The following is a 17729-nucleotide window of genomic DNA, read 5'->3' on the forward strand; positions in this document are numbered from 1 at the left end:
TATCAGGCAACCAACAAAGTAACAAAATATCAAGAGAAATAAGATAATCAGAGAGAAAAACAATGAATAGAAACTGATCCAGAACAGATACAAGTGTTAGAATTAAATGTAAAAGGTATTAAAAGTGCTATTAAAACTGTATCTCAGGGGCAGAGTCAAGATGACAGAAAAGGAGGGCATGGAGTCCCTTTCTCCTCACAGAGTACATCAAGAATACATTGGAGCAATTCTCACAGACCTATTGAACACTAGTAGAGGACCTTGGACTCCTAAGGGGGTAAGAAAAAAAAAAATCCCTGTGAAACTGGGTAGGATGTAAAAAAGTAGGAAAGGGGAAATAAAAGTGGAAATGGGATAGAATCAACACTCCTGAGAGGAAGCTGAAGATGAGAGGTTCCCACACTCATAAAAGTCCACTCAATGCAAAGGGATCAGCAGGGACAGAGAGGGACCTTTGTGGGATTGGAGGATAAGAGGGGAGCTCAGCAACTGATCTGTGGCAGGCAGGACCAACTAAAATCTTTTTGTATAGTCTGCGCTGCAGCCCTGCGCACCCCAGTCTGAGACGTATGTCTCCTGGTGAGGAGGAGGGCTGGGTGATGGAGAGAGGTTTGGAGAGGGAGCCAGAGAGGGCATGGCTGTGGCAGTGAGGAGGCATTTGGTGCAGCAAGAAGGAAGAGTTCTATAGTCAGAAAGGTTAGCAGAGGAAGCCTGGGGCACTATGGAAGAGAGGTACCATTATTGATAGGAGCACAAATATCAGGGTCACCACTGCAATGCTCTTTCCTATCCTTCAGTCCAGAATTCTTGAGCAATGACAGGGGTTCACGCCTGAGCAGTCTCATCTGCCATTCAAGACATGGTCTCCCCCACCTTCTCAGGCTCCCAGAGCTCCTTTAGGGTCTTTGAAATGGGCCACACACCCAACAAAGCCTCCTCTGACTATGGGGGTCCCAATGAACCTGAGCAGAACCTACCCAAAGCCTCCACAGACTGAACAGGTCCTGGCAGCCCATGTGCTGCCCCTGACAAAGCCTCCTGTGAAACAAAAAGAAAAGAGGATAGTCTCAGAAATATTTGGGAAAACATTAAACACACCAACATTTGCATCATAGGGTCCCAAAAGAAGAGAACGAGAAAGAGCCTGAGAAAATATTTAAAGAGATATTAGTCAAAAGCTTTCCTAACACGGGAAAAGGAAGTAACCAAGTCCAGGAAGTGCAGAAAGTTCCATATAGGATAAACTCAAGGAAAAGCACAGCAAGGCACATAGTAATCAAACTAACAAAAAAAGTTAACTTCAAAGAAGAAATATTAAAAGCAGCAAGGGAAAAGCCACAAATAACATAGAAGGAAATTCCCAGAGATTATCAGCTGATTTTTCAGCAGAAACTCTTCAGGCCGGAAGGGAGGCACACAGGATATATTTTAAATGATGAAAGTTAAGAACCTACAATGAAGATTACCCAGCAAGGATCTCATTCATATTTGACAGATAAATCAAAAGCATCATAGACAAGCAAAATCTAAGAAAATTCAGCACCACCAAATAAGGTTTACAGCAAATGCTAAAGGAATGTCTCTAGGCAGGAGACAGAAGTGAAGAAAAAGAACCCCCCACCAAAAAAAAAAAAAAAATTAAGAAATGGTAATAGGAACATGGATAGCAATAATTACTTTAAATGTAAATGAATTAAATGCTCCAACCAAAAGGCACAGACTAGCTGAATTTGTAACTCCATGGACTGTAGCCTGCCAGGCTTCTCTGTCCATGGAACTTCCCAGACAAGAATACTAGAATGGGTTTCCATTTCCTTCTCCAGGGGATCCTCCTTCCCCGGGGATCAAACATGTGTCCCCCGCATTGCAGGCAGATTCTTTGCTGACTGAGCCACCAGGGAAGTCCTACATATGAATAATTACTTTAAGTGTAAATAGATAGATTAAAACCTCCAATCAAAAGACACAGACTGGCTGAATGAATTAAAAAAAAAAAAAAGAAGATGAAGAAGAAGAAGAAGAAGACCCATATATATGCTGTCTACCAGAGATCCACTTCAGACATATGGATATGTACAGGCTGAAACTGAGAGGATGGAGAAAGATATTACATGCAAACGGAAATAACGAGAAAGTGGGAGTAGCAATATTCATACAAGACAAAATATACTTCACAGTAAACGCTGTTACAAGAAACAAGGATGGACACTACATAATCAACAAGGGATCAATCCCAAAAGTATATACCAATTGTAAATATTTATGCACCTAACATAGGTGTATTCAATACATAAAGCAAATGCTAACAACCATAAAGGGGGAAATTGACAGTAGCACAATAATAGTGGGGAACATTAACACTCCACTTACAACAATGGACAGAACATGCAGAAAGAAAATTAGTAAAAGCATATAAGGCTTAAATGACACATCAGATGAAAAAAGACTTGATTGATATTTACAGGAATTCCATCTGAATGCAGAAGGATATACTCTCTTCACAAATGCATGCAGAACCTTCTCCAGTATATATTATATCTTGGATCACAAATCAAGCCTCAGAAAATCTGAAAAAAATCAAATTGTATCAAACATCTTTTCTGGCCACAAAACTATGAGATTAGAAATCAATTACAGGGGGAAAAAAGGTGAAAAACACAAACACATGGAGGCGAAACAATATGTCACTAAATACATAGAATATCATAGAAGAAATTCTAAAACTACATAGAAACAAATGATAAGGAAAACACAAAAACCCAAACCTATGTGATGCAGCAAAAACAGTTCTAAATAAAAACTACCTCAAAAGAACAAGAAAAATCTCAAATAAATAACTTAACTCTCTCCCCGAAGCAGCTAAATAAATAAGAACAACAAAGCTATAAGTTAGTAAAAGGGAAGTCACAAAAATCAGAGCAGAAATAAATGATATAGAAACAAAGAAAACAATAGCAAGATCAATGAAACTAAAAGCTGATTCTTTGAAAAGATAAACAGTCTTTAGCCAAAAAGGAGAGGACTCAAATCAGTTAAATGTATGGCAAAACAAATACAATATTGTAAAGTTAAAAAATAGAAAATAAACTAATTAAAAAAAAAGAAATTAAAGGAAGAAATTACTCCAGACAGCACAGAAATACAAATATAAGAGAATACTATTAGTGACTAGATGCCAATAAAATGAACAACCTGGAAGTGACTAGATGCCAATAAAATGAACAACCTGGAAGAAATGGACAAATTCTTAGAATGCTACAATCTTCCAGACTAAATCAGGAAGAAATAGAAAATATGACCAGACTAATTACAAGTAATTAAATTGAAACTGTGATTAAAAATCTTCCTACAAAGAAAGTTCAGGATCAGATGACTTTGCAGGTGAATTCTATCAATTTAAAAAAGAGTTAACACCCATTCTTCTCAAACTCTTCCAAAAAATTGCAGGGGAAGAAACACTCCAAAGTTAATTCTATGAGGCCACCATCACCCTGATACAAAAACAAGACAAGTAAGTCACAAAAAAAATAAATAACAGAATACAGACACAAAACTTTTCAACAAATATTAGCAAACAGAATCCAGCAACACATCAAAAAGATCATACACCATGATCAAGTGTCGTTTATCCCTGGGATGCAAGGATTCTTCAATAAATGCCAATCAATCAATGTGATACACCATATTAACAAATTAAAGAATAAAATCCATATGATAATCTCAATGGATGCAGAAAAAGCTTTTGACAAAATTCAACATATCATTTATGATAAAAACTCTCCAGTAAGTGGGCATAGAGGGAACCTACCTCAACATAATAAAGGCTATATATGACAAACTCACAGCAAACATCATTCTCAATTGTAAAAACTGAAAGCACTTACTCAAAGTTCAGGAACAAGACAAGGACGTTCACCCTTGCCACTAGTAAGCAACATAGTTTTGGAAGTATAGCTATGACAATTACAGAAGGAAAAGAAATAAAAATAATCCAAATTGGAAAAAAAGTAAAACTTTCAGTGTTTTGCAGATGACCTAATACTATACATAGAATATCCTAAAGATGACATCAGAAAACTACAGGCACTAATCACAGAATTTAATAAAGTTTCAGGGTATAAAACTAATTCATAGAAATCTCTTGCATTCCTGTACACTAGCAGCAAAAGATCAGCACAAGAAGTTAAGGGGAATATAATCTCATTTACCATAGCAACAAAGAGAGTAAAACACCTAGGAATAAACTTATGTAAGGAGGAAAAAGATCTATACTCAGAAAACTCTAAGATACTGATGAAAACAATCAAAGATGACACAAACAGATGGAGGGATATAGCATATTCTTAGACTGGAAGAATCAATATTGTGAAAATGACTCAACTACCCAAAGCAATCTACAGAGTCATTGCAATCACTGTCAAATTATCAAGGACATTTTTCACAAAATTAGAACAAAAATTTTCACAGTTTTCATGAAAATACAAAAGACCCCAGATAGCCAAAGCGATCTTGAGAAAAAACAAACAAACAAACACAAAGCTGGAGAAATTAGGCCTTTTGACTTAAGGTTAAACTACAAAGCTACAGTAATCAAGACAGTATGGTACTGGCCAAAATGTAGATCAATGAAATAGGATAGAAAGCCCAAAGTCAAATCCATGCACCTACTAATCCATGCATCACTTTACGACAAAGGAGGCAAGAATATACAATGGAGGAAATATAGCCTCTTCAATAAGTGGTGCTGGGAAAACTGGACAGCTACATGTAAAATAATGAAATAAGAACACTTCCTTACAACATATACAAAAATAAACCTAAAATGGATTAATCATCTTCATCTATAGGTAAGGCCAGAAACTATAAAACTCTTAGAGGAAAATATAAGCAAAACAGTCTTTGACATAAGTTACAGCAAGATTTTTTTGATTCACCTCCTAGAGTAATGATAATTTAAATAAATAAATAAACAGATGGAACCTAGTTAAACTTTCACAGCAAAGGAAACCATAAACAATATGAGAAGGTACCTCTCAGAATGGGAGAAAACATTTGCAAGTGAAGCAACTGACAGGAATTAATCTCCAAAGTATAAAATAGCTAATGCAGGTCAATATTATAAAAACAAACAACCCGATCAAAAAATGTGTGGAAGACCTAAATAGACATTTCTCCAAAGAAGACATAGATATGGCCAAGAGGCGCATGAAAATATGCTCATTTATCATTAACATTTAGAAAAATGCAAATGAGGTATCATCTCACACTGATCAGAATGGCCATTATCAAAAATATCTGCAAACAATAAATGCTGGAGAGTGTGTGTAGAAAAGGGAACTCTTTTACACTGTTGATACAGTCACTATGAAAAGTAGTATGGAGATTCCTTAAAAACCAAACACAGAACTACCACATGACCCAGCAATCCCATTTTTGGGCATATGCTCCAGAAAAACCATAATTCTAAAATACACATGCACTTTAATATTCATTGCAGCACTATTTGCACCACCAAAACATGGAACAACCTAAATGCCCATCAACAGCAGAATACATAAAGAAGAGGCAGTTCATACATACAACAGAATATTACTCAGTATAAAAAGGAACAAAAGTAGGACATTTGCAGAGACATCGATGGACCTTTAGACTGTCATACAGAGTGAAGTAAGTCAGAGAGAGAAAAACAAATATATATTAACCCATATATATGGAATCTATAAAAATGGTACAGACAGATCTATTTGCAAAGCAGAAATAGTGATGCAGACATAGAGAACAAATGTATGGACACCAAGGGGGTGAAGGGGGGTAGGATGAATTGGGATATTGGATTTGATATATATATATATATATATATATATATATATATACATATACATATACTGATCATTCTGTACTAATGGTACAGATGTGAGAGTTGGACCGTGAAGAAGGCTGAGAACTGAAGAACTGATGTTTTCAAATTGTGCTGCTGAAGAAGACACTTGAAGAAGTATATATATATACATATACTAATCATTCTGTACTAATGGTACAGATGTGAGAGTTGGACCATGAAGAAGGCTGAGAACTGAAGAACTGATGTTTTCAAATTGTGCTGCTGAAGAAGACACTTGAGAGTCCTGGACAGCAAGGAGATGAATCTTAAAGGAAATCAACCCTGAATATTCATTGGAAGGACTGACGCTGAACCTCCAATAATTTGGCCACCTGATGCAAACACCCAACTCAAAAAAAAAAAGATGAATGGCATTGAAAACACGGCAACAGCAACTGCATAAAATAAACACAAGAAATAAAAAAAAAATAATGAAGAAAAAAGGAACAGAAAAAGAGAAAACATGAATTACTAAGTTCAGAATCAAGAGAGGTGATATCAGTACAGATCTTACAGGCATTAAACCTACTAAGGAAATATTATGACCAACTTTATGGCAATATATATAATGACTTAGATAAAGTGGATAAGTTCATTGAAAGACAAAAGCCACCAAAGTTCACTTGAGATGATATAGATAATACAGATAATAATCTTTCTTTTCACAAAACTTCAATCTCAGATGTCTTCATTGATGAAATTAACCAAGTATTTAAACAAAAAATACTACCAATTCACCATAAACTCTTTCAGAAATTTGAAAAGCATAGGATACTTGTCTGACCAAAAGCAAAGCAAAATAAAAGAAAATAAAACCTTAACAAAATAAGAATAGAAGTAAACTTGCTTAACCTGTTAAAAAAATAGAACTATGAAAAATCTATAACCAATATCATACTAATAATTATGAAAGATTGAACCATTTTGCTTCAAATCAGGGAAAAGGCAAGTCTGCTTGCATCACTTCTACTCAACACAATATTGAGGTTCTGGCTAATGAAACAGGACAGGAAAAAAAGAAGGCATCCAAATTGCAATGTAAGAAGTTAAACTGCCTTTGTCCACAGATGACATATTTATTCATCTATATAAGGAATCTAATGGAATTTACTAAAAAGTTAATAAAACCTTTTAATGAATGAACTCAGGAATCCTGAATATACATAAAATACATATAAACTAAATTATATTTTATGTGCTCAAAATAAATAATTAGAAATTAAAAATACAAAAGCATGTTCTTTGTAATAGCATCAAAAATATGAAACAGAGATACTCTAGTAAAAGATGTAAGAGATCTTTACACTGAAATTTATCAAACTGGCTGGAGAAATTAAGGAAAATCTAGTAAATGGAGAAATAAATCATGTCATGGGTTGGAACATCCAATATTGTTACATGGTCAATTTTTGTCAAGTTGTTTTATTTCTTTAATGCAATCTAATCTGTCGTGTCATCCTGGGGACAGTAAGTGGACCATGTGGATAGCTGGAAGGAAGAGATTTTTTACATAGAGCTGTAAGGAAAATTTGGGGTGATGGAGATACTAATTATTTTGAGTGTTGGGATTGTTTCACAGCTGCATACATATGTCAAAATATAAAATAGTTCACTTTAATTATGTTCAATTTTTAACAATCATAATATATTTGATTAAAAAATTAGATATTCCTTTTGCATTATAAATGTTAGTCCTTAAAGTGTAATAAACATTATAATTTTTGAAGTCTAACAATGGCCTTCAGATTTTATGATATCTTATTATATTGATAAATAGGTCTAGTCAGATAAATATCTAGTCTTTTATTCATAAAATCTAGGATTCTTGGATTGCATTAAATACTGTAAGAAATTAAGTAATACTGTAAGAAACTAAGTAAATATTATCTCATAGTTTACTTAATATCATTTACATTAGATTTTACACAATTTAGAATTATTCATTAATTTATTAATTCTAAGTAAAGATGTGTTAATTTTGCACCACTTATTATAAGCAGTAATTGTACAAAAATAAATGTTAACTTAAAACTTGGATCATAATAGTTAAGCTTAATTATTCTCACATTTTTTATGCTAATCAATTAAATTATTCACTCAGTATTTATTGAAAGGCTATCATGTATCAGTAAAAGAGTTCAGGAGTGAACTAAAGTGACAAAAATCCTTGCCTGAAGTGAGTTAAACTTTTAGTGGTGGGGGGTGATAGGCAAAAAATCTAGAAAGTAAAATAAATAATGTGATGAAGTGATGTATTAAATATTAAATACATGATGATACTGCTACACTAAAAAATGTGATGATATGTGCTATATGAAAAAATATGGTAGGAAAATGGAACCAGAAAATGTTGGAAAAGGTGATAGTAATCTGAATTTTTAAACAAGGTCAGCTCAGGAAAGGCCTTGTGAAAGGTCTTGTGAGCTAAGACTTATTGGGGGTGAATGGAAAGCTCTGAGGAAGAACTTAAAGGAAGTGGAGAGAGGGAAGGCAGGGGGATTTGTGGTTGGAGCATGCCTGTCCTGCTTATGGATATCAGTAAGGCCTGTGTGGCTTGAGCAGCCTTTGGTCCTTAATCTCAGCACACTAGAAGTCATTGAAGATTTTTAAACAGAGAAGTGCCAAGATATGACATATGCTTCAAAGGGATCACTAGATGTGCTGTGCTGAGGCTAGGTGTTGAGCAGGAGGGAGGCTCTGAGTAGGATGGAGATGAATCAGAGCAGTCAGGAGGTCTGTTTACTTTAGCCTAGCAACATGGTGTCCAGACAAATGAGGTACATGGAAATGAAGCCAAATGAGGAGGAACACTTTTTTCCATGTATTCTGTAACACTCAGGGTTGTTCTACATAGTTGCAATTAGCCCACTCTACTGAGCTGGTGGTCCTGAATAGAATGGATTAAATAAACCATGAAAATAACAATGGTTTTGGTTTAAAATTGCTAATACAGCAAAAGAGACACAGAGGTATAGAACAGTATTTTGGACTCTATGGGAGAGGGCAAGGGCGGGATAATATGGGAGAATGGCATCGAAGCATGTAAATTATCATATGTGAAGCGAATCACCAGTCCAGTTTCGATGTATGATACAGGGTGCTCGGGGCTGGTGCACCGGGATGACCCGGAGGGATGGGATGGGGAGGGAGGGGGGAAGGGGGTTCTGGAAGGGGAACACATGTACACCCATGGTGGATTCATGTCAATGTATGGCAAAACCAATACAATATTGTAAAGTAAAAAAAAAAAAAAAGATAAATATTTTTTTAAATAATAAATAAATAAAATTGCTAATACTAATATTAAGCCATTTAATTTCTTCACTTAAATAGACAGATATCTTACAAAGTGGTGCAGGCTTGTGATTGAGTTGGTTGATGTTAGTACTTGCAAAATTAATTTGCTACAAGTGTGATCACTAACATTTCTAACTAAGCAGAGAACAGTCACATTGTACTGCTTCACAGGTATGCGTTGTGTGTGGTCTTTGCAACATGATTTAAATCACTGCTTAACAGTGATTGTCATCCAAAATTTGTAAAATCCACACTTTCTGAAAAGAGAAATGGGATTAAAATTAGTGCCATTGAAGTGTTAAGGAATAATAACATTTGTAAAAATGTATTTATCACATATTATGTGCCAGTAACGAGGAGATTTCTTGCAGTTACAAAGAAGAATATTATCCTTATTAAAGGAATGCATAGTTTTGTGGGGTAAAAAAAGTTCCAATAGAGATAAATACATGAATATTATTCAGAATATTTATTGAGCACTCACTGTGTGCTGGGCATTTTCCTTCAAATGTATTATATCTTCAATTATATATATCTATAAAGTAGGGATCTCTTCAAGAAAATTAGAGATACCAAGGGAATATTTATGCAAAGATGAGCACAATAAAGGACAGAAATGGTATGGACCTAACAGAAGCAGAAGATGTTAAGAAGAGGTGGCAAGCATAAACACAAGAACTATGCAAAAAAGATCTTAATGATCCATATAACCATGATGCTGTGATCACTCAGCTAGAGCCAGATAGCCTGGAATGGAAGTCAAGTGGGCCTTAGGAAGCGTCACTAAAATCAAAGCTAGTGAAGGTGAGAAATTACAGTTGAGTTATTTCAAATCCTAAAAGATGAAGCTGTTAAAGTGCTGCACTCAATATGCCAGCAAATTTGGAAAACTCAGCCGTGGCCACAGGACTGGAAAAGGTCAGTTTTCATTCCATTTTCAAAGGGCAATGCCAAAGAATGTACAAATTACCACACAATTGCACTCATTTCACACACTAGCAAACTAATGCTCAAAATTCTCCAAGCCAGGGTTCAACAGTTCATGAACAATGAAATTCCAGATGTTCAAGATGGATTTAGAAAAGGCAACAGGAACCAGAGATGAAATTTCCAACATTCATTGGATCATACAAAAAGCAAGAGAATTCCAGAAAAACATCTACTTCTGCTTTATTGATCAGGCCAAAGCCTTTGATTGTGTAGATCATAACAAACTGTAGAAAATTCTTCAAGAGATGAGAATAGCAGACCATATTACCTACCATCTGAGAAATCTGTATGCAGGTCAAGAAGCAACAGTTAGAAAAACAGACTGGTTTCAAATTGGGAAGGGAGTACATCAAGGTTGTATATTGTCACCCTGCTTATTTAACTTATATGCAGAGTACATCACGTGGCATGCTGGGCTGGATGAAGCACAAGCAAGAATCAAAATTGCCAGAAGAAATACCAATGACCTCAGATACACATATGACATCACCCTTAAGAAAGTGAAAAAGGAGAGTGAAAAAACTGGCTTAAAAGTCAACATTCAGAAAACTAAGATCATGGCACCTGGTCCCAACACTTCATGGCAAATAGGGAAACAATGAAAACAGTGACAGATTTATTTTCTTGGGCTCCAAAATCATTGCAGATGGTGACTGCAGCCTTGAAATTAAAAGACACTTGCTCCTTGGAAGAAAAGCTATGACCAACCTAGACAGCATATTAAAATCAGAGACACTGCTTTACTGACAAAGGTCCATCTAGTCAAAGCTACGGTTTTTTAAATAATCATGTGTGGATGTCAGAGTTGGACTATAAAGAAAACTGAGCCCTGAAGAAGGAACGTCCCTTGGACTGCAAAGAGATCAAACCAGTCAATCCTAAAGGAAATCAGTCCTTAATATGCATTGGAAGGACTGATGTTGAATCTGAAACTACATTACTTTGGCCACCTTATTGGAAGAACTGACTCACTGAAAAAGACCCTGATGCTGGGAAAGATTGAAGGCAGGAGGAGAAGGGGACTAGAGAAGATGAGATGGTTGGATGGCATTACTGACCCAATGGGCATGAGTTTGAGTAAACTCCGGGAGTTGACGTTGGACAGGGAGGCCTGGTGTGCTGCAGTCCATGGATCGCAAAGAGTCAGACACAACTGAGTGACTGAACTCAACTGATAGTGCAGAAATATCATGACCAGCATATAGTCCTCTGTAAAATCTGTGTCACGTTGTTGTTTTGGTTGTTGTTATTTAGTTGCTCAGTCGTGTCTAACATTTTGTGACCCCACGGACTGCAGCACACCAGGATTCCCTGTCCATCACCAACTCGCGGAGTTTCCTCAAACTCAGGTTCGTTGAGTCGGTGATGCCATCCAACCACCTCAACCTCTGTTGTCCTCTTCTGCTCCTGCCCTCAATCTTTCCCAGCATCAGGGTCTTTTCCAATGAGTAAGCTCTTCACCTCAGGTGGCCAAAATATTGGAGTTTCAGCTTCAACATCAGTCCTTCCAATGAACACCCAGGACAGATCTCCTTTAGGATGGACTGGTTGGATCTCCTTGCAGTCTAAGGGACTCTCAAGAGTCTTCTCCAACACCACACTTCAAAAGAATCAATTCTTCGGTGCTCAGCTTTCTTCACCGTCCAACTCTCACATCCATATGTGACTACTGGAAAAACCATAGCCTTGACTAGACCGACCTTTGTTGACAAAGTAATGTCTCTGCTTTTTAATATGCTGTCAAGTTTGGTCATAACTTCCCTTCCAAGGAGTAAGCGTCTTTTAATTTCATGGCTGCAATCACCATCTGCAGTGATTTTGGAGTCCCCCAAGATAAAGTCAGCCACTATTTCCTCTGTTTCCCCTCAATTTGCCATGAAGTGATGGGACCGGATGCCATGATCTTCGTTTTCTGAATGTTGAGCTTTAAGCCAACTTTTTCACTCTCCTCTTTCACTTTCATCAAGAGGCTCTTCAGTTCATCACTTTCTGACATAAGGGTGGTGTCACCTGCATATCTAAGGTTATTGATATTTCTCCTGGCAATCTTGATTCCAGCTGTGCTTCTTTCAGCCCAGCATTTCTCATGATGTACTCTGCATATAAGTTAAATAAGCACAGTGACAATATACAGCCTTGACGTACTCCCTTCCCAATTTGAAACCAGTCTGTTGTTCCATGTCCAATTCTCACTGTTGCTTCCTGATCTGCATACCAGTTTCTCAAGAGGCAGGTCAGGTGGTCTGGTATTCCCATCTCTTTCAGAATTTTCCAAAATTTATTGTGATCCACAGTCAAAGGCTTTGGCATAGTCAATAAAGCAGAAATAGATGTTTTTCTTGTACTCTCTTGCTTTTTCGATGATCCAACAAATGTTGGCAAATTGATCTCTTGTTTCTCTGCCTTTTCTAAAACCAGCTTGAACATCTGGAAGTTCATAGTTCATGTATTGCTGAAGCCTGGCTTGGAGAATTTTGAGCACTACTTTACTAGCATGTGAGTAAATCTTCACATCAGGTAGCTAAAGTATTGGAGTTTCAGCTTCAGCATCAGTCCTTCCAATGAATATTCAGGACTGATTTCCTTCAGGATGGACTGGTTGCATCTCCTTGCAGTACAAGGGACTCTCAAGAGTCTTGTTCAACACCACAGTTCAAAAGCATCGATTTGCACTACAGGAAGAAGAATTATTCAAATAGGCCAAAGTGTTTTGTTAGGCTCTAGCATACTTGATATTTTTGCCTATATTTTATGCAAAGGTAACTTGTGATCTAAACAATCTTTGTAACTGAAAAACATACTTAATGATGCTTAGAAAGATTATAAAACAGGATTGTTTGTTGGGTCACAAAGTCGATTTTCTGTCGGATTCTCTTTTCTATGTTATCACTGTTTTTAAAGACTACTGGCAACTCTTTGGTAGTAAATGTGAAAATAAATAGGACTACTTATTACAAAATATCATAGTTTAATAATTTCATAAAATAGAAAAGTCTATTGCAAGCAAATTTATTTTCCTTAAAGATGTCTAAAAAAGGATCCAAATAAGGCAATAATCCTTTTTCTATCTATGGGAAGGGTGAATACAGTGTATTTTTGCTCCTCTGCCATTGTCAGCATCACCAGAAAGTAGAGTGAGAAGAAGTGCTAATACAGGGATCTACAAATAAAATAGTCATGAGGGGGTTATAAATTAGAGTTCCGGTGTTTATCATTTTATTAAAACAACATGTGTCAGCTCTGGATTAAATACATAACAACTTTCCCATCTGTCTTTAAATTACACTTTAGTGAATGGTAGTATTTTATTTTATGTAGTTGTAACAGCTAATATACAAATTTAAGCACTGGCCAACATTAATCTTTCTGTCTGTTTTTGTATAGGAGATACTTATTTTTTATTTATTTTTATTTTTATTTTTTTAAAATATTCTAGAATAATAGTATTTTGGCCATCTTCACTAAATCAAAATTTTACAAAGTAATGTAAATTCTAGGTGCCAGTAACATTTAACTTCTTTTGTGATTTGTATACCTTACACATAATTTAGCAATGTACAATTGTATTTATTTTTTAAAGTGTTGACAGTTTTAAAACTAATTGTAAATGTTAAGAAATGTTTCCTGTTGATGTATATATTATCTGACTTGAATGATTGTAATCTTTTTCTTTTAAGTAATTATGAATAAAACAAATTTTAGGAATATTCTAATTTTACTGGTAGTCACCCTTGCAAGGAAATTCTTCAGATTGATTCTTCATAGCTATCTTTAACATGTATGGCTCTAGGCCAATATCGAAAGATAACATCAGGGTTTTTTTACAGGCATGAATTTGGCTTAGGAAATATTTTACATATTTTTGTTGTTGTTGTTATTTAGTAATGTTAATAGCAGTGTAATATGAGTCTAGCCAAAGGGCATTTTCTACCACCTGGATATGAGAGGGTTATTAAAACAACTACAATCATTCACACTCATCTTACTGAAAATGAAGTACTGGGAAGATATTAGAAATTTGAAATGCATCACAAGGAGAGAGAAAATTACTCACACAAAATGGATTAATTTATCAAGACTCCTTGATGTTCTAAGTTCTTAAACATTATCACAAAATAAAACAAAACCGTACACCTTCCCAGGTAGCACAAGTGGTAAAGAATCTGATTCTCAGTGCAGGAGATGCGGATTCAATCATTGGGTCAGGAACTTCCCCTGGAGAAGGAAATGGCAACTCACTCCAGTATTTCTTGCCTAGAAAATTCCATGGACAGAAGAGACTGGGAGGCTATAGTTCATGGTGTTGCAAAGAGTAGAACACAACTGAGCAAACGCATGTACAATATGAATACAAATTTGACAACCATCAGAAACCTAACAATCTAATTGAGATATTGCTGACATTTTAACAAATGTTTAAACAAATTAACCTACATTTACTATAAAGAGATATATCTTCAAAATTGTTGCATGAAGTTGTTAGTTGTGACAACTGTTTGCATGAATTTAAACACCATTTTTTCTGGGGGTTTTGGTCTTCTCATCCATTAAATAAAAATCAGGATTATTTGATATATTTACCCTCTCCTCTCCAAACTTTTTATAAAGGTTGAAAGCTTTACAAAGGCCAAAAGAAAAATACTACCCCAAAAGCAAAACATTTCATGCAAAGATGGGCTCAATAAAGAACAGAAATGGTAGGGACCTAACAGAAGCAGAAGATATTACGAAAAGGTGGAAAGAATACACAGAAGAATTGTACAAAAAAGTTCCTCATGACCCAGACAATCACGATGGTGTGATCACTCACCTAGAGCCAGACATCCTGGAATGTGAAGTCAAGTGGGCCTTAGGAAGCATCACTACGAACAAAGCTAGTGGAGGTGATGGAATTCCAGTTGAGCTATTTCAAATCCTGAAAGATGACACTGTGAAAGTTCTGCACTCAATATGTCAGCAAATATGGAAAACGCAGCAGTGGCCACGGGACTGGAAAAGTTCAGTTTTCATTCCAATCCCAAACAAAAGCAATGCCAAAGGATGCTCAAACTACCACACAATTGCACTCATCTCACACGCTAGTAAAGTATTGCTTAAAATTCTCCAAGTCAGGCTTCAGCAATACGTGAACTATGAATTTCCAGATGTTCAAGCTGGTTTTAGAAAAGGCAGAGGAACCAGAGATTAAATTGCCAACATCTGATGGATCATCAAAAAAGCAAGGGAGTACTAGAAAAACATCTATTTCTGCTTTATTGACTATGCCAAAGCCTTTGACTGTGGATCACAATAAACTTTGGAAAATTCTGAAAGAGATGGGAATACCAGACCATCTGACCTGCCTCTTGAGAAACCTGTATGCAGGTCAGGAAGCAACAGTTAGAACTGGACATGGAACAACAGACTGGTTCCAAATAGGAAAAGGAGTACGTCAAGGCTGTATATTGTCACTGTGCTTATTTAACTTCTATGCAGAGTACATCATGAGAAACGCTGGGCTGGATGAAGCACAAGCTGGAATCAAGACTGCCGGGATAAATATCAATAACTTCAGATATGCACATGAACCACCCTTATGGCAGAAACTGAAGAAGAACTAAAGAGCCTCTTGATGAAAGTGGAGAGTGAAAAAGTTGCCTTAAAGCTCAACATTCAGAAAACTAAGATCATGGCATCCGGTTCCATCACTTCAGGGTAGATAGATGGGGAAACAGTGGAAACAGTGTCAGACTTTATTTTTCTCGGCTCCAAAATCACTGGTGATGGTGATTTCAGCCATGAAATTAAAAGACGCTTACTCCTTGGAAGGAAAGTTATGACCAACCTAGATAGCATATTAAAAAGGAGAGACATTACTTTGCCAACAAAGGTCCGTCTAGTCAAGGCTATGGTTTTTCCAGTATGGATGTGAGATTTGGACGGTGAAAAAAGCTGAGTGCTGAAGAATTGATGCTTTTGAACTGTGGTGTTGGAGAAGACTCTTGAGAGTCCCTTGGACTGCAAGGAGATCCAACCAATCCATCCTAAAGGAGATCTGTCCTGGGTGTTCATTGGAAGGACTGATGTTAAAGCTGAAACTCCAATATTTTGGCCACCTCATACAAAGGGCTTACTCATTGGAAAAGACGCCGATGCTGGGAAAGATTGAGGGCAGGAGAAGAAGGGGACGACAGAGGATGAGATGGCTGGATGGCATCATCGACTCGATGGACATGGGTTTGGGTGGATCAGGGAGTTGGTGATGGACAGGGAGGCCTGCTGTGTTGCAGTTCATGGGGTCACAAAGAGTTGGACACGACTGAGCAACTGAACTGAACTGACTGGAAAAGTAAAAATCCTGAATGCTGATTTAAAAACTTGTATTGGGTCAAGGTATATATATCTATGAGTGTGTGTGTGTGTGTGTGTGTGTGTGTGTGTGTGTGTGTGTGTTGCTGTGTGCTGTCACTTCAGTCCTGCCTGATTCTTTGAAACCCCAAGGACCGTAGCCCACCAGCCTCCTCTGTTGATGGGATATTCCTGGCAAGGATACTGGAGTGGGTTGCCATGCCTTCCTCCAGGGGATCTTCCTGCCCCAGGGATTAAACCTGCATCTCCTGCATTGCTGGCAAAGTCTTTACTGATGAGCCATTGGAGAAGCCTATAGATAGATATGTAGATAGAGAGATACATATATGCATACATAGAATTTATATAAAATTGAAGAAGTTGATTTAAGTATATTTATAAGCTCACCTTTTTAGTAATGAAGAATTTTGTATATTAAAATTTCATTTTCTACATGGAACATATAACAAACTAACCAATTCTTGAATATTACAAAAACATGAGAGGTCTCATTAGTACAAATAATGATAGAATATATACTAGTAACAATCAAATTTAAAAGACATACAGAAAGATACATATCCAAGATGTACCAACAAATTAATAATTTGTACTTATCTCACATGCTAGCAAATTAATGCTTAAAATTCTCCAAGCAAGTCTTCAATAGTACGAGAACTAAGAACTTCCAGACGTCCAAGCTGGATTTAGAAAAGACAGAGGAACCAGAGATCAAATCGACAACATCTGATGGATCATAGAAAAAGCAAGAGAGTTCCAGAGAAGCATCTACATTTGCTTTATTGACTATGCCAAAGCCTTTGATTGTGTGGACCACAACAAACTGTGGAAAATTCTAAAAGAGATGGGAATAACAGACCACCTAACCTGCCTCCTGAGAAATCTGTATGCAGATCAATAAGCAACAGTTTGAACCAGACATGGAACAAAGGACTGGTTCCTAATTGGGAGAGGAGTATGTTAAGGCTGTATATTGTCACCCTGCTTATTTACCTTATATGCAGAAAACATCAGGCAAAATGCTGGGATGGATGAGGCACAAGCTGGAGTCAAGGTATCTGGTAGAAATGTCAATAACCTCAGATAAACAGATGACACCACCCTTATGGTAGAAAGCGAAGAAGAACTAAAGAGCTTCTTGATGAAAGTAAAAGAGGAAAGTGAAAAAGATGGCTTTAAACTCAGCATTCAGAAAACTAAGATCATGGAATCC

General features: G+C 36.5%; 1 protein-coding gene across 9 annotated transcripts in view; it reads right to left on the minus strand.

The window, feature by feature from the left end:
* KHDRBS2 (KH RNA binding domain containing, signal transduction associated 2) overlaps positions 1 to 17729 on the minus strand; it is a 631271-nt gene that overhangs the window by 319864 nt on the left and 293678 nt on the right. The window lies entirely within an intron of this gene.

Source organism: Giraffa tippelskirchi, chromosome 8 (genome assembly GCF_054371585.1).
Source record: "Giraffa tippelskirchi isolate mGirTip1 chromosome 8, T2T-mGirTip1v1.2.pri, whole genome shotgun sequence".
NCBI lineage: Eukaryota > Metazoa > Chordata > Mammalia > Artiodactyla > Giraffidae > Giraffa > Giraffa tippelskirchi.